The following is a 24,031-nucleotide window of genomic DNA, read 5'->3' as shown; positions in this document are numbered from 1 at the left end:
TGAGTCTTTGATTTTGTGTTGCACTCACTCTGAATAGCACTTCAGGTCCTACTTCACATGCCAAGCTTGAAATCTGTTATGCATACTCTCCTCAAGGACTCTATTCCATCAGACGAGAAGTCAACACTGTTGTTTGTTTATTCAGTTTTTCTTTCCTTTTTTTTTCTTAAAAAGTCCCTCTCTTCCTCCATTGGAATACAGTGAAGCAGTAGTTTGGAGTAGTTTCTGTCCCTGGAGGGTGATTCTTTTTACCCTTAATCTGTTATGGAAATCAACTGTCATTTAAATCAAAAGTTTTTAGAGGACTTCAAAAATGTCAGTTACATTTTAGATTATTGCAACATCTAATTCTCAATTTATGTTCCTGGGTTCATAACAAGATGTTATTCTTTTTTTATTTAATTATTCATATTCAATATTCATATTAACTTTATTAACGTGTTTAACGAGACAATTGCATATTTATTTTTCTCATCAATTCAAGCATCTGTCTCCATGAAAGCAATAGTGTAAAGGCATCCCATATTGTTGCTGCTCCCCATTGCTGAAATCCCTCTGCACTCTTGCAGCTTGTCAGACCAGCTTGATTTATGATACCTCTCATGACGAATGTGAATTTGAATGCGGGTCACTGATGGTTTAGTAGTGCCATTTTGTTTAATGGAAATCAAGACAGAGGGCTGAGAGATTCATTTTGCATGTGTACTCTGTGTGTCTGTCGCTGCCAGATGCGTCAGATTCACAGACGGGCACACACTTGACGTGCACATGGCAGGGGTGTCATGGCTCCGGTGTCTGCCGGTTCATTCTGTTGTCTGTTTTTCTCTCTCCCTCGTGTGCCACAGGTGGAGCCGGTGAGCATAATCTGCGTTTCCATGGGAGCGATGATCGCTCCCGAGGAGGCGCTGATTACAGTAATGGTTTACTCACCTGCTTCACCTGTCTTCCTCTGAATACACTCCCTATTTTATCACTTGTGTTTTCCCTGTCCTGTTGCTGGATTATTGTTTACTGTACCTTAATGTTGTTCTCTTGTTTAGTGTGGAGTTCCGTTCTGTTGGTTGCTTTTGTCTCGGAGTGATGTGTGCCCATCAGATCGCTGTTGCCCTGGTGACCACGCTCAAGGAAGATTTCTTGGATATTCTGCCCGCGTGTCGGGAGACTTGCTTGTATGGGCTCTGCTCCACACCACACCTTCTTGCTAGGGATTGGTCCAGACCTCCACAGCTCTACTCACTGACGAACACACTATCCTCGCCCCAGTGGCTTCCTTGTTGAGCTCAACCGAGCTGGTGCAGGAGCGCTTTTGTTGTGTTTACTGAATTATTTTTTTTATTATCTTTTTTATTTTTTACATTTTTTTTTATTTTTCCCCCAATTTGGAATGCCCAATTCCCAATGTGCTTTTAAGTCCTCGTGGTCAGTCCGGGTGGCGGAGGACGAATCTCAGTTGCCTCCACGTCTGAGATCGTCAACCCGCGCGTCTTATCACGTGGCTTGTTGAGCGCATTGCCACGGAGACATAGTGCGTGTGGAGGCTTCACGCCATCCACCGCGGCATCCACGCTCAACTCGCCACACGCCCCACTGAGAATGAACCACATTATAGCGATCACGAGGAGGTTACCCCATGTGACTCTACCCTCCCTAGCAACCGGGCCAATTTGGTTGCTTAGGAGACCTGGCTGGAGTCACTCAGCATGCCCTGGGATTCGAACTAGCGAACTAGCGAACTCCAGGGGTGGTAGCCAGCGTATTTTACCACTGAGCTGCCCTATGTTTATTGAATAATTAAAGATTTTTTTATTTATTCCCTCTGCTCTTGGGTCCTTTGTCTCCACAAAATGTCTGACAAGAGGAATGACAGTGCTGACTGTTCAAGCCTGACCGGATACAAATAAGCCAAATGGGTCTCTAATATGCTGCAAAGTTTTGGACATTCGCTTTTATTGTTTTTGTCTGATAGAGGGTGGATACAGTTTCTGTTATCAGTGTATGTGCGCACACACGCATGTGTGTATGTAGCTGTAGTTTGGGGACAACATTTTTCCAGCAGTGAGCTTATCCTTCCTTTGGATAGAAGTATATGCTATGTTCTTATAGTTAGCTAATAAGCAGGTTTATAGTGTTTTTACTCTTAATCCATCTATTCGCCTTTAATTCTCACTGACATTACTATTTAACATACGGTAGCTCTTTTTGCTTGTTTCCTATGCAACCCCCCCCAGAAGTGCTTATTCACCTTCTATGATAATAAACTGTGTTCTTCTGCTCAGCACACACTGTTTAATGCATTTATCTTTTAAATAATGTCATTTTATTAAATTATCTTGTTGCAGGTAACGTTGAGGTCTTACATTCCGCTCCTTGGAAAATTTAGTTATTCAAGACCTCAACACTCTCACAGTCACAGTATGGACATAACACATTCCATTCAGACCCTTATAGATCTTTAATTACTGTTAGTTGTCAACCTTCTTAGTGGCATTCCTTCTTAGAATCTGCACAGACAATAGACACTTTCACACATGAAACCTGGTATTTTGCAGTACAATTGTTGAGTTGCCTTTAATGGTAAATGTACCATGTCTGCTATTAACACATTTCTATCTTTTTTTGTTTTGCTACCATTCACACATCAGAACCAAAATGCCGTTTGAGCTGTAGTAAGTTATTTTATCAATCGACAAATTTCCTCATCTGCTCGGATGAAGAGAAGTGCCTTTAGGCTAAATTACACTACACCACTTCTAAAATCTGAACATAATCTAAAATTCGTAGTTATCACACACTTACCAACTATGTAAATGGCTACAGACAAAAACTGGGTATCACACACTAAGTGACCCAACGAGTGGATCACTCCTGCTGTCAAGTTGATCCGATCACAAACACACGGCTCCATTGTAGAAGACGCATGACAGATGTAAACAAACATGAATGTACGGGAGAGCATTGCCTTTGATGTTGCTGCTTCTTTGTTTCAGAGTTTCAAAAGAAGCAGTCTGAGTACATTTAGGTTCGGTCTTGGTTGTAAAGACGGAGACTGTGACGCGAGGTGGAGGTGAGTGGCTTAAATGTTTTCTCCACTTTGAGCGCTTGTTCGCCATCTCCATTTCTTCGTGGTCCAGTGTTGTGGCCACATGCGGTCGATTTCCATCGGCTGCTCTCCATATGACTTAAGATTTGAGTTGTGGAGCAACTACAAGATTTCCTCTTTAGTCGGCTCTAAAATATTTTTTATATCCTCTGACTAAATGGAGTAATTTCATTTTTTTTTTTACTACTCTAGACTAGAGTAACTGAATCATCTCCATCATACGTCAGCGCGCCCTGACCTCGTACGTTCTCAAACCGATAATCTTATGACTCTGTTCACACATAGCAAAACTAAACTTTTCAGGTAATATTAAAATTGTTCAAGTCGTGTTCACACATGACCTCTTTATTAAAAATTGCAGTTAAGTTTCTGGAAAAGGCTGTATGTGTGAAATCGACAATTTTCACTGTAGGACACTGAGCTAAAACATTGTAAATCTACCATTTGAGGATTTCAGGTGCTGCAAAACTACAGAAAGCTCAGTTGGAGTGTTTGATGAATAGGAATGCACACTTTATTTCTGAAAATGCAACATATAAACAAAGACGGAGCAAACAAAAAGAATACAATACATACTGTTGGTTGAGACATAGACCCCGTTTCCACCTGGCATTAAGATGCATTTCGGTTGATCCGATCACATGTGGTCACCCCATAAATACAGGTCTAAAGGGTCAAAAACATTTTGTGATCGGATCACAAAAACCACATACGAATGTTGTCAAAAATGCATGTGACTGCATGCTAATCCATCCTGTATGTGTCCTAGCAGCAGTGAAGCACCACCCCTCACCTGTCAATCAACCGCTGCTCTACAACAAGAGTTTAAATTGCTTTAAAAGGAAATAATTCTCAGATCGGAAAATGTAAAAAGCGGATACAAACTGTACACAATCATGAGAGCTTCACAGATCTTTAGTGTGTCTGATATCAACACAAATCACAAGTACGAACACCTGAAGCTCCTTTAATACAGGTAATACACTGAAATAATGGATAATCTTGCTTGACATGTTGCGTTTGTGCTTAGATTAAATTTCAACCACATCTGGGAGAAACAGCGCAGCATTTTTTTCTGTGCTTTCTTTGTCTTTTCTGACTTTTTTGCACTTTATTATCATGCAGTAATACACTGATATAGTGATTGATGTATGTCATGAAACAGAGACTCTCCCCTCCAAATCTGAACACAAGTGGTCACAGGAGACGCATTAAAGTGACCAGGTTTAAACAGCGATGTGTCTCACCTGACCACATTTGATTGGATCACCTGAGACGCATCTTAATACCAGGTGGAAATGTTTTTCAAAGTTAAACACTTTTATCTTGACACTGCATTTTAAAAACATGAAGCATGCATAGTGTGAGACACTGAAAAATAATGTCTGTCTGATATGTGCATAAAACTATAAAAATACAGTGCAGACGGATACAAAACGGCTTCAGTGTGAACAGCTCCTAAGGCTGGTTCAAACTGCCCCGATTAACCAACATTTCAAACATTCCAAGGGGCCGTTGAGACCGAAGGCATTCTTGTGATAAAAAAGGTATACACAATGTAACCTGTCCCGAGATGCGCTTTTTAAAAGTGTACATTCTTTTTAACCTGACACATCGCACTCCTGCACGAGCGAGACGCAGCGCAACAGTCAAAGACGTCTGTCTAGAGTTTGTTTACATATGAAAAACAATAGAAAAACTGTGAAAATGGATACAAAAATGTGTTTGATGTGAACAGCCCTTAAAGTTGGGGAATTCTGGGAAACAAAACTTTAATTTTTACTTTGCCGCAACAAACACTGACAGGGCCAACCACACTGATTCAATAAAACCACAACCATTGGAACTGGTGTTTGTTGGCGTTTGCTAGAGCAGTGTGCACTAACCTTCGGAATTAAGAATGTCGAAATGGTCCAATGAATGAACTGTTTGTTTGTTCATATCCCTCTCTCAGCTACACCTTTTCTAGATTTCACTTCTTTTCTTTCTGTGGCCCACAGTGGCACGTGAGCCTTAGGGAGCCACACTGAGGAGATTTTTCAATCATCTGAGTTACTTGCTTAATAAGAAATCCCTACCCTCTTGTGGGGCTAATAATAGCCCCCTCTCCCTTCTACTCTATCAGATGTATAGCTCCACTCAAAGTGAAATGCTGTCCTGTAGTTCCCCAGCTCTCCCGCTCTCTTTTTTATTACCACCAGCTTGTCATGTTTTTTTTTTTTTGATGAATATCTTTCTCAATAGCTTTCTCTAGCAGACTCTCGCTCTGTGTCAGCTTCTTTGCTTCAGTTTGTTCTTTGCATGCTCGTTCATTGTATTTAAAAAAGATTAGTTTCTCTCCGGAGTGCAGGCTTAATGTCTGAAGGGTCAGGGTCACCAGGTTCTCCATGGTGATGATGTTGTGTGATCGGCGTGGCTGGTGAGGATGTTTGAAAAAAAGTTATGCAGCCGTTCTGTGTTGTAATAGTTCAACCAAAAACAAATAAAAAATTCGGTCATAATTTACTCTCCCTTATGGCGTTCCAAACCCATATGACTTGCGTCTCCTTCAATAACCACTCCCAGTCCAGTTAAACCACACATAAATGCCCTGAAATAGCATTCACCATGACTATTTAATAATTGGTAATGGTAATTGTTATTCTTTTTCAGCACAAACATGGTTCCTTTCTATGTAATTTATTGTTAATTTGTTAATTTACCTATTATAACTTCTAGATTGCGTCTTGCGACAAAAGTCAGTGCTATTTGCTTGCCACAATTAAAGTTGCATTAATATTACCTGCAAAGAGCAGCCGGTAAACTAAATGTAGTTATTCATCGAATAGTGATTAAATAACGAGAAGTGCCTAGATTTCAGTGGTGTAGTGATGCTGTACAGTTCCAGTAAAATATGCCAGATTGCAGCAGTCTCCTGCATCCTTTGTGTGTCACGGTCTTGGTGAGTCTGCTGGTTTGTTCCAGTTTGTGTTTACATGTTTCCTCAATTGATTCAGGTGTTGCTGGCTTGTGTAATCAGCGTTGCTGTGGGAACCTTAATCGTTTCCATGGGAGCGCTGATCATTCCAACTTGCTGAGAGCGAGCGGGACTTGATCACTATTAGTTCCCTGCCTATATCTACCACTACTCTTCAGAGGATTCCTTGCGAATATACGCTCTACACTTCCACTATGCATGCAAGCCTATGAACACACTCTCCATCTCCATGCTGCAGTCAGTGCCAGGTATCTTTGATGTTTCACCAGCTTAAGGTGTGTTTAAATAATAAACTGTTCATTGCCTCCGCACTTGGATCTTTTGTCTCATCATTTCTGACATTGTGTTTTTATTTTGCATTCAGCTGTGCATGTGTGGAATAAACCTGAATAACACTGACCTTATTGGAGATGGCTGAATGCTGTTTTATTGTCTGGCTTTCTCTGAGAACTGTGGCATTTACATAATCAGGCAGATCAATAATGTGGAAAGCACATACGTCAGCAGCAACTAAAATTAATTAAGATAGCTTTCATACACCGTGCATCAGAATAAGCTAATGAAATAGAAGAAATCTGGCCTGCTTAAATGTGTTCAACTGAGGATGTCTGTAGAATTTTAATGGTCGATTTTTGACTTTAAATCTTGCACTAATGCTTTTGATGAATATACACTCACAGAACTTTATTAGGAACACTATGGTCCTAATAAAGTGCCTGATGTGGTCTTCTGCTGTTATAGCCCATCCGCCTCAAGGTTGTTCTGAGACGCTATTCTGCTCACTACAATTGTACAGAGTGGTTATCTGCTCCATTGACCTCTCATCAACAAGGTGTTTCTGTCTGAAGAGCTGCCACTCACTGGATGTTTTTGGTTTTTGGCACCATTTTGAGTAAACTCTAGAGACTGTTGTGCGTGAAAATCCCAGGAGATCAGCACCCTTCCTGATCCGTATCTGTATGATTTTATGCATTGCACTGCTGTCGCATGATTGGCTGATTAGATATTTACATGAATAATAGGTAGACAGGTATTCCTAATGGAGTTTAATAAAGTTCGGGAGAAGCATGTTCATTTAATCCGACCAATCACATCGCCAGAGGAAGCATATATGAACAGCTGCTTGCATCCATGCTGCGACGATTCCACTTACCCTTGACAGATCCATGCGGCAGTTTTGGATGACACACTACTCTGCGCAAAGCATTTGTCCTCATCAGATAAGCTCTTCCATCTCAATTGTTACGTTATTCACCAAGCTGCCACAGCAGCCACTATTCGTGTTTTGTGGTAATACTGGCTGTTAATTTAACCGTTGTTTTTCTTTTATTCTCATCTTTCCTCACCGAAGCAGACCTGGTGTCGAGGCTGCCTCCACACTGGCCACTGCTTCGCTGTATACCTGTCATACAGCCCCCTAATGCTGAACACAGGTCCTCTCATCCTATATTCTGCCCGGAGCAGTCCCTATAACGTGAGGCTGTCTAAGCGAATAGGCGCTGCTCCGGCTTCATGCCTCATGAGCTCTATTACAGCTTTAATTTAACGTGAACAATTTAATTCAAACATTATTCCAGCACACTCCAGTGGTTTAATCCGGTTCTCCCACACATGTGATTCCTGTCAGCCTGATTACATCGCCATGCAGCTCATTTAGGGCATGTTCCATTCAGTGATCATTCCCATTAGGGCTGCCCCCTGGTAGTCGACCAAACGTTAGTCGATGAGAAGAGTCTTGGTCGACCAAGTTTTGGTTGGTTGGTTGGTCGCAGAAAAAAATAAAACTCCACAGGAAACCGATGCACACTGGTATTACCGCTGGTTGGACGCTAGGTGGTACTATGGGGTAATTTTCGTTAAGCAGGGTTAGGGTTAAGCCTACACAATAAAGCAAGACACCTTGACTTATTTTTATTTTAACAAAAATTCAAATGAAACTGGAAAAATTAAAATGTGTGTTGTTCAACTTTTTGAAAGATGGCTTTACAACAGTTCTCTCTGGCAAAGAACCTACTTCATCTGTGCATTCTCTACCGGTCAGGTATTTCATTGTCTGGGAAAATACATCATGTGTGTGGATAAATTCGTTTTGTTCCCTCTTCACTATATATATATATATATATATATATATATATATATATATATATATATATATATATATATATATATATATACACACACACACACACACATACAGGGTTGGGAGGGTTACTTTTTAAATGTATTCCACTACAGATTACAGAATATATGCTGTAAAATGTAATTTGTAACGTATTCCGTTAGATTACTCAAGGTCAGTAACGTATTCTAAATACTTTGGATTACTTCTTCAGCACTGGTAGATTTTTTCACTTGTTTTGACTATAAAAACTCTGCCAGTACAGTAAGACAAAATACACATGTTAAAAATACATTCTCTGAAAAACCTAAATATCTTATGCAGTGTTGTTTCTAAAACAAGATAAATCTAATTGATCTTGTTTGAAGGATTTTTAGATATTTTTACAGGAAAACAATACAAAAAATATTATCAAGAATTCGATGTTTACCCTAATATCAAAGGTCTTACTAGAAAAAAAGAAATTATGATCCAATGTGAATTTTCTTGATAAAAAAATATGATCGTGCCTGGTAACGTGCATGTAAAATGGCTAGAAATAGCATTTTAGCTAAGCGTAAAGCTGACAATTTACACTATGTTTATTTCTATTTCTTCTGCTTCAAACTTACTTCAAACTTATTTCTCTGTCTGCTCGTATGAATGTAACACATAAGAAAGTGTTTCACCGCTGTTCAAATGGACTTTGGATTGCATCATTTACATGTATAAATGTATTCCATCTGAAAAGACAAAATATTAAATGAAACAAATGACAATAAAATGCAAAGTAATCTCTTCAATAATCAAAATACTTTTTGAATGTAACTGTATTCTAATTACCAATGATTTAAATTGTAACTGTAGTGGAATACAGTTACTTATATTTTGTATTTTAAATACGTATTCCCGTTACATATATTCCGTTACTCCCCAACACTGGCTACGAGGGCCCCCCGGCTAGACCAGAAGCCCTTCCGTTCGTACCGCTGTGAAGGCCCTCCCACTTACACGCATTCAAGGGGTTCGAATCTCCCGTGCGAATGTTGTGTGAGCTAACTCAATGTGGCATGGGGTCATGTGTCTGTCTGTGGGAGAGGGAGAACGGGAAGGCTCGTCACCTGGGTTGTGATTACTCTAACACCTGTCTGTCATTATATTGATGGAGGGAGACCTGATAAGGCATGCCATAGCATCAGTGTGGGGGAGAAACCGCAGAGAGAGACCGTGTGTACAGCAGTGGCGTGTTCTTCAGAGTGTTCAAAGATCTAATGAGTGTTTTCGAAGCCTTTAATGTTTGTTTATGTAAGTGAATTATTGCCTGAGTGAAAAAGTAACAAAAAGTAACTACACTGTACACAAAAGTGTGAAAGCAAGAGAATAAAAGACTCACGCTGACAGTTCGCTTCCTCCTGGCTCCTCCATTGCCCACGAACTTGAACATATCACAGTGGTGCCGAAAACCCAGCTTTGGAGGATTACGCCATTATGGAGTCTTCACCACTGGGTGAAGTTGTCAAGTCCCTCACCAGCATCAAGGAAAACCAACATCGAGCCCTGATGGAGGAATGCCTGTAGCAGGAACAGCGTTTCCAAGTCCTGCTCCAGGCACAAGCAGAGGACTGGCAGGTGTTCCGGAGCCTGATCGCCAGTCAGGGGGCTGGCGCTGCGACTTCCTCGGAGCCCACCCGTGACCCTGATTAAAATGGGGCCAAACAATGATCCGGAGGCCTTCCTCGAACTGTTCGAAAAGACAGCCGACCAGTAGGCAGCCCACTTATTGCCCTTACTCTCTGGGGAGGTGCAGCTAGCGGCACAGCAACTTCCCACTGCCAGCCTCTTGAACTATCAACACCTGAAGAAATTTATCCATCAAAGGGTTGGCCGTAGCCCCGAGCAGTGTCGACAACCCAGGTGACGAGCCTTACTGCACTTCTCCCGCAGACAGACACATGACCATGCCCCCCATGCCACACTCACGTTTATTTGCATCGTGGGCTCTTCCATTTGTACCGCTATGAGGACTTCCTCGTTCGAATTCAGTGAGGGCCCCTGTTCAATTGCAGGATGGGCTCGCCCTCATGAGCAGCAGCCGAGCCCCACACACATGGGGTTGGTCCATTCGCTATGTAGGCCCCTCCCGTCGAATGATTTGCATCTGTAGATGGCATAAGGTCGAGTCCGCCTAAGGTGGCAGGGGCCAGCTCTCGCCACGGGTAGACCTGCCCGGGCGGTGGGAGGTTTACAGGACCCCCCTTTCTCCAGAAGGCTTGCGTTGCGTAGCGGAGTCCTCAAGTGCAACAGCAGCACCCATGAGAGCTCATTCCATGCAGCAGCAACCACCACTGTTTCTGCAGTGTTTCTGCCTATTTTCACTCTTCTAATTCTCAACCTATCCTGTAGCTCTCAGTTTCCTGTCCCTCAAGCAGACCCTAGCGTGAGGCTGCCTCCGCAAGCGGGAACTGCTTGTTCTATCATCTGTGGCACTTCTGCCCCTCTCACACACAGGCTTAGGAGAACCCCCCATCGAAAGTCTACAACCCCCCCCCCCCCCCACCACCCCCCGCATGCCGTTTCAGGTCTCATTACCTTTGGGGGGGAGAGGCATCACAGTGACTGTCGTTCAGCATCTCAATATTCCTACCCAAACACATTGCTTTCTGTGTTTTACAAGGTTCTGACACTAGTGACTTGCAGCTCGGTCTTGGCTTCTTTTGGGGGGTATTCGAGCTTGGGTCAAGCCTCAAGCCCTCCTCCAGGGACAGCGAACCAAACACGTTTATAATATCCTCATGGCAGGATTACATTAACTTGCGAACTACTGAAATGGAGATTCATAACAAAGTTTGTGGGGAGCATGTTAATTTATTCCGACCAGTCACATTGCCAGAGTAAGCGTATATAAACAGCTGCTTACATCCATGTTGTGACAATTCCTCCAGCATCCCTCCACCACCCCAACTCCTCCCATCTATTCATTAATAACTCAACAAGTCCGGGGGGGTATTCGAGTTCGGGTCAAGTCTCGAGCCTCGAGCCCTCCTCCAGGGACAGCGAGCCAGACACGTTTACACTATTCTCATGGCAGGATTACATTAACTTGTGAACTACTGATATAAAGTGCTCAGTGAGTGTTGCTGATTCCAATAGATAGTCATGGAACCGAGAACCATACGGAAGTGTGTGGTACCCAACAGCCATTCCATATCTCTCCTGGCATGTGGCCTTTGCTCAAACCACATCATTAACATAAAAATCAAATAACATTCTCTTTTTGCACTGTTGGACCTCTGTAGGGGGCATCATACCAACAGATCTAATTCACTTTTATTTTCTCTTTGTTTCTGTCTTCTGTACAACTATGGAAATCAATGCAGTCAATTTTGGCTATTAAGAGACATAACAACTCTAAAGGCTATCTACCTGCAAAATATATAGGATATATTTGTATATATTGTGAGTATGTGTGTGTGTGTATATATATATATATATATATATATATATATATATATATATATATATATATATATATATTTTTTTATATATTTTTATATTTGGGTAGTTGACCTGAAATAATTTTGGGAAGTTGACGTGTCCTGTGGTGTGACATGCTACACTCCATCTAAAAATATTTTTAAACAGCATTTTGCTAATTCTTTATTAATTATTGTTTCTATGACTTCATATGAATTGAGAAACTACACAGAATATTTGTTTTGTACTTTTAAAAAGTAATACTCTATATCACACCATAAGACTACTTAAAATAAACAAGTGAAGGCAAAAAAGTGATTAAAAATTATGAAAGACCAGGACCTAAGATATATACTTTACTTTATAAATTCATATAAACTTTAACCTGAAATCTTGATGTTTTATTTAAAAAAATAAAGGTCATGGACATTTTGTAAATGCCATCTACCTAACTATTTATATAAAACATATGTTTTTATTTATAATACAGTATATCTCAAATGCATGGTCCTACACAAGATCAAGTAGATTACAAACTGCAAACCATAATAAAAAAAAAAAAAAAAAAAAAAAAAAAAGATCTTTTGTTTCCTTCCTGTTGGAAGACTGGTGGGAATTATGTCCTGGTATTGTTGCTAGTGTGGATAGCTGTCTCCTCAGAGCTGAAGTGGAAATGACACAGAGTTCAATGGCGACTCGTCTCCATGCTGAAAGTCCAGCTGGTGTGTGCTAAATCTACTGTGTGAAAAGGCCTCTCCATGCCCTTTTGTGCAGCTCTCCAGCACTCGCTCTGTTAGGGCATTTGTGTGTGTGGGACCCCAGTCTGCCGGATGTTAACACTCAGACAGGGTAAATTAAGGCAAAGAGCTGGGGAAAGTAATCAGAGCTTTTCTCTCTATTCATATATACTCTAGACTGTATCAACATGTGACGGTCTACCTCAGTATGTTACTCTAAAACACTACATTCTCAGAGATATGGGTTTTAAAATAGCTTACCTTGAAGTTACTGAGATATGATCCCTCATGGTCGCAAAAATATACGATATAGAGAGGCAATGTATATTACGTAGCAGAATTGATTTTATTCTGACTGATATTAATAATGACTTTTACTCTTTACTGAACATTGGTGTCTTTAATATTATACTTTATTGTTATTAATGCTGTTATCGTGCCTAAGAACATAACTCTTATGCTGTAAAATTACAGTAACACACATCCTCTTGTGAATTATTGCATTCATTTAGATATTTTCAATAGAGGTTGCTTAATTTTTTCCTCAGAGAAATGTTATGTTTTCATTTGCTGACCACAGAATTTAATGTCTATTCTTTTACAAAAAGGATATCAATTTAATGCCTCAATTTGAAGACAGCATACGGTAAAAGACTGGGGTTTACAACTGCTAATATCATTATATCTCAGTAAACAAACGTTCAGAACTTTTCAAATTACCATTATATGATTTTGGAATGACTCATTATGTCAGCATTGAAAGCACTCTCATATGCACTGAGTGCCTGCATTGCCTAGCTACATTAGGATAAATTGATTGAAACATCTGGTTGCCGTAGAGCTCTGCTTTTGTATTATGATTTTTATTGGAGTGGAGAGAGATAAATAAACAGTCTAAATCTGTTTACACATTATTGTCAATTCATACTGTTCTCAGAAGATCTTGTGCTTTGTGTTGTAATGGTTTTGGTTAGAAAAGCTGACCTCAGATCTGCAAAATTGGTCTGAATCTTTCTCTATAGGCTCTTTAGACTGACTTACTGTAAGTGATTGAGGCTACTGTCAGTTAAGTGGTGAGGCTCTGCACGGATTTTGTATTTTATAATTATTTCACACTTCTAGATGTTAATTAAGATCTCCAGATCTCAGATGTGTTCCAGATGTGTTCCATTTAAAGCAAATGTTGTGAAACACTTTTACAAAACAAATGGACCTGTAAGATGAGCTTGCACTGCAAAAATCAAGAAGTATTTTTGTCTTGTTTTCCGGTAAAAATATCAAAACATCCTGAAAAACAAAATAAATTTACTTGAGAAGCAAGATAGAATGAGGACAGAATGTGTCACCATTAACCTCAGTCACCATTCACTTGCATTGTATGAAAAAAAGATGCAATGGAAATTGACTGAATCTAACATTATGCTTTTTGTGTTCCATGATGGAAGAAACTCATTTGGGTTTGTAACAACATGAGCGTGAGTAAATGATGACAAAATTTACATTTTTGGGCGAACCCTTTAAAACATTGAAACCAGCCATTCATCTTGCACATTTTACTATGCCTTTAATTCAAGAGATACTCTCTGAAAAGAAATCGTTTTACACAATTAAATATGTGTTATTTTAAGATTAGTTTTAGTTTAGATAGTTTTACTGGATACTGTGGATAGCAAGACAAAAATAATGATTAAGAAAAATATTTTTTTTTGCTGTGTGTAAGCATGATTGTTGTATTTCACCACTTCTGTAAATGTACAAAACCTACTCCACTCGACCTACTCCATCTTTCTTTTTATCTCCATCTTTTTCTCTGTCTTTTCCATCCCTCAGTTTCTATGGATGCATTCGGTTTGCACCAGGAAATGCGTTAACCCCCTTTTTACAGTGACAAAGAGGTGTGTTAATCTCACATAGTTTTTAGGAGGCAGGGACATGGGGGTGGGTGCAAAGGAGAGACGCGCCGCCATCAGTGTGTATATGTATGTGAGCGTGTGTGTGCGTGTGTGTGTGTGTGTGTGTAAATCAGCTGCCTTTCAGAGTGTTCACTTGCCACACACATGGTACAGGAGCCAGAGGGAATGGTTAGAGAGATACACACTTGATATACACTGTTCAGAAAAAGGACTGCTATTGACTCACCATAGAATTAAGGTAACAATCATCTGGCTGTTTGAAATAACACTTTTTTATACAAAGGAGCCTTTGTTTCTGTATGCAGTGTGTTTTTTGAAATGTTTTATTGATTTGTTCTGATTTGGTGATTTTTTTTTCTCAACATTTCCATTTCTCAATTCTTGTGGGCCAAAGTTATACCTCCAGGGTGATATATTTCCTTTCACCTCCTTGACTCAGGTTCTGCAACTGCAGGTCTAGAAAACAAGATCACACAGCATTTTGTCCATTGCATGGTACACACCTGGTATCACCTTTCCCACAAAAACCAGTCAGATTTGTCTCTGTGTGTTTGCTGATTTGTTTATTCTTGTGAGTCATGTGTATGCTGATGGGACAGAGCTTTCTCAGTCTGTCTGTATGTGTAAAACACAAAGCAAAGGTTTTATGGCAGTATGCATTTTATGGGAGAAACCTGTTTTATCTGAATGTCTGGTTGGTTTAATATGTAATATATTTTTGATACTGTATATAAAACTATATATAGAGGTGCTGCCCTTCTGCCCGTCCTTCTGCTGGCAGGTCTTCCCCGCCTCCTTGGACCCTGGGAGAGGTGAGGGGAGGGAGAGGGGAGAGGGAAAGAGCGAGGGGGAGAGACAGAGAGAGAGAGAGAGAGAGAGAGAGAGAGAGAGAGAAATTGGCTCGCCGGTCCTGAACACGCCGTCCATGGCGTCCATGCCGTCCACGGGTCCTCAGCCCCCTGGCGGACGGCAGCGGTTCCTCTGCGATCTGGCAGACGGCAGCGGGTCCTCCATCCCCAGGCAGCTGGCAATGACTCCTCCGCTTTTTGGCGGACAGCAATGGCAAGTTCTCCTGGACAGCGTGCTCTTCCTCCTTCCTGGGTTTTGGCACCAAATGTAAAAGACCTCCGTTCGGTTGGGAAAGGAGGACGTTGGGACCCGGCTGAGCAGTCATCATAAAGTTTTAATGATACAAATGAACTTCAACATAACATAAAAGACACACAAAAGCATAACTCTGTGTGTGTCTCTCTCTCTCCCTCACTGGTGTCTCCGGCTCCACTTTATCTCTCTCTCTCCTGCTGATTTGGTGACTCTGCGCCGGCTGTGCACCATCACGGCCCGGCCACGCCCTCCTCCTGGTCACACCTATCATTAATGAATATATTATGTATTGAACCTACCTATCCATATAGATAGATAGATAGACAGACAGACAGACAGACAGACAGACAGATGGACATCAGGACAGACAGATAGATAAAATAGATGGATCGATGGATGGATGGATGGATGGGTCAATAGACAGACAGACAGACAGATAGATAGATAGATAGATGGACAGAGAGATGATAGATAGATAGATGGATGGATGGATGGATGGAGGGATGGATGGATGGATAGATTAGACAGACGGACGGACAGACGGATAGATAAGATAGATAGATATACGGACAGACAGACGGACAGATAGATATAATTTTTTTATGAAGATAATTGATAATTCTCTTGATGATGATGCAGACGATGATAAAGCATTTTTAAGTCTGTCTCTCAACATTAGCTACAGTGCATTCTCAGAACCCCCTCCATCCCTCTCTCTTTCTCTCTCTGTTTATCCTGCCGGCATGCGGCCTGTCTCCATGACAACACCTCAGGTCGGCTCTGAGAGGTGGGAGGTAGTTAGTGTGATTTCTCTCGGTTTTATAGCCTGTTTCTCTCTCTCTGTCTATCTCTCTGACTCTCTCTGTGAGACAGCAGCTGTTTGTGACAGCTTTTCGAGGGGCTGGAGATTTCCTCAGTTCGCTTTAAAATCTGAAAACAATGCAGTAAAGCAGTGTGGTTCTCCCTCACTGTGTCTTTGTGGTCCATCTCCCATCAAAAGCGCAGTGCTCTGGGAGGGGTGGGGGGTGGGGGGGTGTTGTGTCAGCGGCCATGTTTCTATTAATGTGAAATGAATGCGTGTCTCTCGAGGGAGAGCACTGATATATGCACGACCATGAACCAGCACATATGATGTAGAGGTGCCAAAGGGGGGTGCTGTTGCATGCAGGTCCCTCCATCATTCTGCTGATTTAAGACATGGCTTTGTGTTTACACTGAGGCCATAATTTTTAGAAATCCCATTGGACCAAAGAATAACACATTTTGTGTGATTTTAGTGCTTTATTGGATGTTGCTGCAAGGTGGTGGTCAGCACATGTGCCCACTTTTTTGTTGCATCTGGTCCACTTTAAGAGTCTTTTGTCCCGTGAACTACAGAGAGTCCATTCGCCCTTATGTTGTTCCAAACCAATATGACTTCCGTGGAATACAGGAACTGTTCGTCACGCCTCAGTCACCATATACTTTCACTGCATCTTTTTTCCAAACAATGAAAGTGAATGGTGACTGAGGCTGTTATTCTGCCTAACATTTTTTGTGTTCTATCCCTTTATGGCACTATTCTTCATCCTATCATTGGTGTGACCTAATGTAGTCAGGTTGTTTGAGTCATCCTAAACAATATTTTTGACCAGCTCGTTTTTTTAGGTTACTTGACAAAAGGTTTTTATATAGCAGTCTGTCATAACAGAGTTCCCCATTTAAAGGTGACATTGTTTTCTTTACAGTGTCCACACCATCTGAGCTGCTGACGTCTGGTTCAAACGAGAGGATTCACTCTCTGTTACAGTCTGAGCAGGTAAGATGTGGCTCACGGGATGGTGCTTTTTTGTTTGTACTGTATGCAATTTGATCCATTTTCAATGACTTTGTGATGTGACGAAAGATCTTTAGAAAAACACACAAAAGAAGATGATTTGAAATGAAAAAGAATTAATGGTTTGTTCTCGTATAGTGAAACATTTAAGATCTAAAGGATAAACTAAAAAAGCTGTTACTGGAATAGAAAGAAATAAGCATTTTATGGCTGATTTCACCCACACCCCCAGCCACACACACACACACACACACACACACACACACACACACAGAAAGCATCATCAATAATCGCAAAAACTTTGATAAGGCTGCTGTCTGCTGACAGATTGTTATCATGCAGAAGCCAGTAAAATGCATTTGGTCTCCTCCAAACTGCTGGTTTGGGTTCCTTGTACAGTTGTGTTTGATCACAGACCTTTGATCATTTATTCAGTAGGCTATGTCTTTTATATGAGAGGTCTGCACCCTTTTTCAGCCTAAGGACCCCTTGGTGGATATACAGTAGAGACAGAGTAGGAACGTTCTGTGTTGCATTTTATGCCTGGCGTGTAAAAACATTTTGTATAGTACCATATTAATCTTTACAACATTGTTATGATGCTATATTTTCAAAACCATTTGTACATTGCATTTATATTTTTACTTAATACATTTTTATGTGACAATAAATCATTTAACTGAATGTAAGCTTAGTTTGAAGTTAACTTAATATTGCATTTTTGTTTGATGCATATTTCATATTTCACATTTAATAAAACAGTAATTGGCGGAGCCCCCTGAAATACCACCATGTACTTGCTGTTGAAGCCCCCATTTTATATTACAATAAAATGTGTGTTTTGTAAAGAAATTATTTAAATAATATATTTTAGGGTTCTGAAGCAAAAATAGATGCACCTGGGGGATATTTAGATGCAACACAGCAGCTGCATCATATCTAAAGTACTCTAAAACATGTAGTACAATCAAATTTAGATGTTGCAGGGAAAAACTTGAAACTGCGATGAGTAAATGTGCTGAGTGTGCAGCTGAACTGGCATATGCTGCTCTGTCATCTAAAGTAGGCGGATTCGGCCTCTGAAGGCACAAATTTGCTGTCAGCAGTGTTAGTCAACAAGTGAGTCACCTCTACAGAAAACCAATGGGATCAGTAAAGTCTTACATCATCTTTTCTGATTTAATGCAGGGAAATTGAACTGAATGGGTCTGAATGTGATTCTTCCCTAATGATGAACCCTGCTGAGAACATCTGGCCCCATTAGAGAGAGGTACAGATGGCATGCTCCAGAGCTCTGCTGTCTTTTGTAGGAAACACAGATAGTCGGTGATCTCATGCCATGTGCATTGCCATGATTAAGGTTGCTGATGTGGTTGTTTTTTGACATTTAATGTTTAATGTTTGTGTCTTTAGAGAGACAGAGCATACTTTCTGGCATAAAGGAATAGTTCACCACAAAACAAAAATGCTGTCATTTAGTCACCCTCATGTCGTTCCAAACCTGTATGACTTTCTTTCCTCTGTATAACACAAAATTAGATATTGTGCAGAATGTTCACGCTGGTCTTTTCTATACAATGAAAGTAAAAGGCTATGGGTGCTCTCAAGCTCCAAAAAGGACTAAAAAGCACCATGAAATTACCATAAAATTAGTCCAATACAATATGTGTGTGCTATATTATATGTTTGTATTTCACAAAAGAGAGACATATACATTTTTGTGCAAACTATTCTTTTTAGTGCACAAAGTGATTTACTGTATTATGGAAGTCGGATCTTGCCAGGAATGAGGGAATTAAATAAGATAATTCAACTTTATGATTGTGATTTTTTTTTATATATCTCGCAGTTGTGACTTTACATCCTTTTGTTGCAACTTTATATCTCAGAATTGTGAATATATATCTCACAATTGCAACTTTACACTCAATGAGCACTTTATGGTCCTAACAAAGTGCCCGACACTGTCTTCTGCTGTTGTAGTCCATGTGCCTCAAGATTTGACATGTTGTGCTTTCTGAGATACTATTCTGCTTACTACAATTGTACAGAGTGGTTATCTGAGTTACTGTAGCCTTTCTGTCAGCTTAAACCAGTCTGGCCATTCTCCACTGACCTCTCTCGTCAACAAGGCATTTCCCTCCACAGAACTGCCGCTCACTGGATGTTTTTTGTTTTTGGCACCATTCTGAGTAAACTCTAGAGACTGTTGTGTGTGAAAATCCCAGGAGATCAGCAGTTACAGAAATACTCAAACTAGCCCATCTGGCACCAACAATCATGCCATGGTTGAAATCACTGAGATCACTTTTTTCCCCCATTCTGATGATTGATGAAGTCATAATTGCAAAAAATAAAGTTGCAGTTCTGAAATATAAACTCACGATTACAAGAAATGTAGTCACATCTTTGAGATATAAAGTCAGAATTACCTTTTTATTTTTTTCCTCTATGGTAGGATCAAAGCACTATTCTGCAGAGTGCTTCATTTTTCTAATATTAGTAAAGCTTAGTTTAGCGATGCAGAATTTTACTCTTTATAGCTGACTTTTTAACTACAGCTAAATGTATTTCCTGAAAATTCCACTCTTTTTTTCACAAAAGGGTTAGATGGCATCACATGTACAATATCAAATCATAACTCAGTGTGGGACAAACACAATTTGAACTCTGTAAATGGCTGTGATAGGCTGCACATACTGTAAAAGCTCTGGTTCACCCACACGCAGTTTGTGGACAGATGACCTCAGCTTATCTGAATGCTGAACAGATGGAACAGAGAGGGGAGTGAGCCGACTCATCCTTTCCCCTTGGATTTTCAAAAATAGATCATATAAAGAGATTTTAGGTGTCATAGAAATAGAATAGTAACATTATTTGAAGATCATTCTTTGTTATTATGCATACTATTTAATAACACGACAAGTTATATAACCCTAACCTTAAAGGAATAGTTCATCCAAAACTTAAAATGACGATTTTTAGAAGAAGATAGAGCTCTGTCAGGTCCTTATAATACAAGTACACGGGTGCCAGCACTTTGTCGGTCCAAAAGTCATATTTAGGCAGCATAAAAGTAATCGATTATAAGGAACTTACAGAGCTCTATCTTCTTCTAAAAATCTTCATTTGTGTTCTGCTGAAGAAAGACAGTCATACACATCTGGGATGGCATCAGGGTAAGTGAATAATGAGAGAATTTTCATTTTTGGGTGAACTATTAATTTAACCCTAACCCATTTGTCAAGCAGATAAGTAGTTTACAAGCTTAACAAATAATGCTTAATTAATCAGAAAAACTTGGTAGTCCTTATACATGTTTTTAAAGCACAAAACAGTTTCAAAATTCACATTTTAGGTATGAATGTGTATAATTTAATCATAAATCGAAAACTGCTATTCTAAAAGCCCATTTTGACTCAGTTAAAGTGAGGCACTTACAATGGAAGTGAATTGGGCCAGTCCATAAAGACTAAAAGACACACAGTTTCAAAAGTATAGCTGCAAGATGTAAACATTATTTGTGTTAACATGATTTTAGTGTGATAAAATCACTTACTAACCTTATCTTTGTAAAGTTATATCCAAAATATACAACTTTATACCCATTCACTTTTATTGTAAGTCCCTTACTGTACCTGCATTTGTTAAATTATTTTTTGTGGTAATCAACATTATGCCAGAAATTCTGTTGATTGTCCTTAACTTGTGTTGAACCTGGAATATTCCTTTAACATTCCAAAACACTATACACATTCACTGCATCCCATACAGTAAATGGCTGTTATGACGGTTGAGTCATGCCAGTCATTATACATCACATCAACAACAATTCACAGTCAAAACTTGTATGTACAGTATAGATTCTCATCCCATTGCTATGACCTCCATGGTATTTCTTGAGCTACTGTATCACATCTGGTCATTGATATACCCCTCACCCTCACTCTGTTTCTTCAGAATACAAATGCACCTTGATTACAGTCCTGTGGCCTCTTGTAGGGGAGATCTCTTATGAAGCACTCAACCCACCCCAACTTTCTTATTTCTGGTGGTGTATAGATTGTACACAGGTGGACAGTACTGAAGCAGATTATATAGCCTGATCAACTGATTGGAGGATATTTTAAGAGGTCTTTACAACCAGTGTTGAATAAAACATAATGCCACCCCGGTACAGTCACAAATGTGCTTGGGAAAAGGGCTGCAAGTATGAAGTTGGACTTATGACTCGCAGCCTTCAGGAACCATTAAATCATTTCTGGAAATTCCCGGCTGCTTTTTAAATAATTAAAGTACAGTAGAAGTTTCCGAGAGCTTGATGGAGGTCTCCTAGTGTCTGCCTTTTTTATACACATTCTTAAAAATAATTATCATTAATATTAATTTCACCTTCATGATAACCCAGAGAAATGTTGAAATTTTAGACTAGAAGACTAGACAAAGACTGAAAACGTGTAGTTCCCTGATTGACAATGAGCCCACCAATCAAACCAGATCTTAACCTCTGTGCTTCAGTTTAACAGGCCTTTTAACATTTGATTTCCAAACCTGGATCAGATCAGACTGATCTAGAGACATTATAAAGGGAGGAGATGGGTGGCTCATATGCGTATTAATAGCGGAAATCATAACGCTAAATACGGCAGCTGTAATACTGCCTTATAGTTAAAAGAGCCAATCAGTACCGTTGATTTCAGATTACATTACTGATTTGAAATATTTTTCAAAATGTGTTTTGATACAAAATCTTGACAAACAGTTTGGAGATTTCTTTCTTTCCCCATTCGAGTAGATAAACAGTATGTTGTACTGGAAAAAGCTACCCAGAGTGTTACCAATGTGGTTGCTGAGCAGTGGCGGCCCGTGCATTTTAAGTCTAGGCCTTCATTGCGATTCATGCCATTAAGAAAACACAGTTTCACAATGAATAAGACACTGTATGTCTATCATACATTACGTGGCAGTCAACTAATAATACCAATTGACATTTTAAAAACACGTCCATGCACGAAAGCCAGAACCAAGGAGGTCTAATACCAAGAAAATGCTCTCTAATAATATTTGCGATTGAAATTTTGCTTGCAATAAATTTTGTTTCATCAGTGTACATGGTTACTTTTCAAAACTTGATCTGACACTGAATGCTCAAGCAGCCTAATTTGCACTTAGAAAACTGAAAAATGATGTTGCTATAACAATGCAAAAAGCACTTACCAATTTGCTTGAAGTGAAAATCAGCCCTCATTTCCTGTTTAATTATTCAATCGCACGATCATGCAGAACATCTTAGGTTTTTAAATCCATAAGGATCTCTTTCTCAATGGCAATAACAGCAGTGATGACAGCCAACTCGTCAGCAAGATGTCGTGCTCTTCACTTTCAAATTACGTACATCACTTAAAGTGTGATTGCGTCACTCAAGGCCAGTTAGAAGGCCTGGACTGAGACATATCCTAAAGACCACACCCACCAAGAACAAATCAATCAATCTGATTGGCTGATGAATCTGACAATCTGACTTTAAATACCTATTCACTGCAGTGTTGAAGGATTCTCTGGAAATTCTGAAGGCCTGACAGGTTGGAGCTGTTTCGCTGCTTCGGCTAAGGAGCATGGCTTCAGGCATGCGATTTGTGAAACAGTTGTCACACTTTGCTTGTAAGCATCGAGGAATAAATTCTGATTGGATAAACTTTTTGTTTTTTGCTATTTGTTTGTAGATGAATTAGGAGTGGAAAGCGATTGAAAATACATAGGCAAAAAGGTCAATGAGAATGAAAGGATGAAAAAATATTTATTTATTAGGCATGTTACGCTAGCAGAGAAGGCTTTGCTGGCCCTGAGAAATTGCGACTGTTGCTGAGTGAATTAACTTTAACTTTAAAGATTAAAAGGGCATTGGTATTACTTAGTTAGAATGAAACTTTTTTACTTTGTAATTTTGATTTAGTAATTTTCTGCTATTTATACACTGGTGCCCAAAAGTTTGGAATAATGTACAGATTTAGCTCTTATGGAAGAAATTGGTACTTTTATTCACCAAAGTGGCATTCAGCTGATCATAATGTATAGTCAGGACATTAATAACATGAAAAATTACTATTACAATTTGAAAAACAATTTCAGAACTTCTTAAACTACTTCAAAATGTTCTCGTCAAAAAATCCTCCATGTGCAGCAATGACAGCTTTGCAGATCCTTGGCATTCTAGTTGTCAGTTTGTCTAGATACTCAGGTGACATTTCACCCCACACTTTCTGTAGCTCTTGCCATAGATGTGGCTGTCTTGTTGGGCACTTCTCATGCACCTTACAGTCTAGCTGATCCTACAAAAGCCCAATGGGATTAAGATCCATAACACTCTTTTCCAATTATCTGTTGTCCAATGTCTGTGTTTCTTTGCCCACTCTAACCTTTTCTTTTTGATTTCTATTTCAAAAGTGGCTTTTTCTTTGCAGTTCTTCCCATAAGGCCTGCAGCCCTGAGTCTTCTCTTTACTGTTGTACATGAAACTGGTGTTGAGCGGGTAGAATTAAATGAAGGTGTCAGCTGAGGACATGTGAGGTGTCTATTTCTCAAACTAGAGAATCTGATGTACTTATCCTCTTGTTCAGTTGTACATCTGACCTTCCACACCTCGTTCTGTCCTTGTTAGAGCCAGTTGTCCTTTGTCTTTGAAGACTGTAGTGTACACCTTTTTTTTTTTTTTTGGCAATTTCAAGCATTGCATAGCCTTAATTCCTCAAAACAATGATTGACTGATGAGTTTCTAGAGAAAGCTGTTTCTTTTTTTGCTATTTTTGACCTAA

At 39.8% G+C, this 24,031-nt stretch overlaps 1 protein-coding gene across 2 annotated transcripts in view; it reads left to right on the top strand.

The window, feature by feature from the left end:
* LOC127434954 (neuronal cell adhesion molecule-like) overlaps positions 1 to 24,031 on the top strand; it is an 80,721-nt gene that overhangs the window by 17,001 nt on the left and 39,689 nt on the right. For both annotated transcript variants that reach the window (XM_051688004.1, XM_051688003.1), the window contains exons 2-3: positions 2,988 to 3,064; positions 17,131 to 17,201. The gene's annotated coding sequence lies outside the window, so the exon portion shown is untranslated. The remainder of the gene's footprint in view (positions 1 to 2,987; positions 3,065 to 17,130; positions 17,202 to 24,031) is intronic.

This window comes from Myxocyprinus asiaticus, chromosome 45 (assembly GCF_019703515.2).
Source record: "Myxocyprinus asiaticus isolate MX2 ecotype Aquarium Trade chromosome 45, UBuf_Myxa_2, whole genome shotgun sequence".
Classification (NCBI taxonomy): Eukaryota; Metazoa; Chordata; class Actinopteri; order Cypriniformes; family Catostomidae; genus Myxocyprinus; species Myxocyprinus asiaticus.
Note: the sequence above shows the minus strand (reverse complement) of the source record. Positions and strands in the feature narration are given on the sequence as shown.